Source organism: Chrysochloris asiatica, unplaced genomic scaffold, assembly GCF_000296735.1.
Source record: "Chrysochloris asiatica unplaced genomic scaffold, ChrAsi1.0 scaffold00017, whole genome shotgun sequence".
In the NCBI taxonomy this organism is placed as follows: domain Eukaryota; kingdom Metazoa; phylum Chordata; class Mammalia; order Afrosoricida; family Chrysochloridae; genus Chrysochloris; species Chrysochloris asiatica.
Window position 1 is genome coordinate 5,399,632 of NW_006408535.1, and position 2,174 is coordinate 5,401,805.

The window sequence follows — 2,174 nt, forward strand, 5'->3', positions numbered from 1 at the left end:
TGAAGTTTTTCAGTACCCATCTGGAACAAACTTTTCAAAACCCAAGTCTATCGTGGATTATCTCATAGGCAGAGCCATGGCTAATTTGCAAATGATTTGCCACTTACTCCGCTGTCACTCAACTATTAGACAGAATCATTTCACGTGCATGTTCAATGTTGTCATTAGCCATGGATGTGGATGGGCGTTTTAATATAAATAGAGTACAGACAATTTTTTATTCACCCTAGTGAAATGATTTGTGATTTTCTTAAGGCCAGTGTTCAGACTAGAACTTCTTCACCTTTGCTATTTGTGGTTGGTGCATAATTTTCAATAATAGTCACATCAGCTGGTCTTTTTTGTAGGTGTATAGATATTATCCTATCACTGATTGCATAGTATTTTCAAGATATATCTTGAAATGTTCTTTATAGTGATAAATGCATGTGATTCCCATTCAATTTTCATTCCCAGGTCACATGATTGTGCAATTCAAAATGATCAGTACCAATCCACTTAAACTCACAAATTCCTAGGATATTGATCTTCAAGCATTCTATTTCATTCGTGACAACTTGCAATTTTATATGATTCATACTTCATGCATTATGTTTTACAATTGTTAGTGCATGCTCACAGTTATTTATTTTCATTTTAATTTGTACCACATGAACAAATAAATGCATGTCTGAAAACTCTGATTCATCCTCATCATTAAGGTTGACTCTACTTTGAATAAACAGTCCTTCTATAGTAATATTTTGCGTGTCTTCCTTTCTGACACTATATCAGGCAATGTTCTGCTGCTGTGCATAAGGTTTACACTGGCCAATTTTTTCAGAAGTAGATCACCGGGTCTTTTTCCCAAATCTGTTGCACAGGTGTTGCAGATATTATAGTTACAAATAATTTCCACTTAAAGTTCTCACTTGATGGAGTTTGCACTTAAGCTGAAAACTCAAGAAAAGGTCAAAATAATCATGAATTCCACTACATTGACACTAATAATCTTCTTAAAGAATGTAGCATTAACTAGATGATAAGAATAATTCAAGTATTAAGGGATATTGGGTTCAATTCTAGGTTTACCTATTAGGTAGAGGGTCAGTGAAAAAGAGAAAACCCCCAACGAGATAGATTGGCACAGTGGCAGCAAACAGGGATTCAAACATAACAATTGTGAGGATGGCACATGACTGAGTAGTATTTTGTTCTGTTGTACATGGGGTCACTATGAGTAATGGTACCTAATAAACAAGAAAATTAAATATATTAGAGAACATTCAGAAAAAAAAAATCTTTTCTTTCTGGTTCTCTGATTGTCTGATTTTAAGATTATTTAAGATTATTAATTACATATCAGCATGCCCGACAAAGGAAAATAGAATGGAGAGACATATCAATATTGTTGCAATTTTGCAAATCAATTTCAAGTCTACACATTTAAATTGAAACTAAAGCCATTAGTTTCTATTTTAAAATGATATGTTTGAGGGATTTGTAGACTCAAGTCAGAATTAATCAGGAAACACCATTCACTTGTCTATTCATTTATTCATGCTGGGAAAGTGTAGAATAGTGGCTAGAGATGAGAACATCTTTGTTTGAATCCAAGCTCTACAATTTGTTTACTATATGACCTTAGGTAAAGTGCTTAGCTTTCTTCTCTATAATTCAGTTCATCATTTTGTAAGTAGGGATGATAAAAGAGCTTGCCATTGAGGTTCATAAGAGAATTAAATGAGAATTCTACGTGAAAAATACTAAATTAAGGCATGAAAGAGGGGAAAATTCTCAAAAACTGTTATTCTAAACTATATAACATTTAAGTTGAACATAGTATATGAAAATACTGTGCTAGATGCTAGAATATAATGTATGGCATAGCCCTAAACTCAATAAGCACAGCATAGTCAAGAAAACAGAAACAAATAATTATAATAGAATAAAAAATTAGTGATAAAATATGCACCATTAACCCATATCCATGAAATCAATTCCAACTAATAGCAACCCTATACAACAGACTCTAATTATACCACAAGGGTTCCAAGGCTGTATTCTTTATATAATCAAACTTACAAATCTTTCTCCTGTACAGCAGCTGATGGGATAGAAATGGTGACTTTTGGGTTAGCAGTCAAGTGCTTAACTATACACCTCCAGAGCTCCTTTTAAAGTAATCAAAGGGA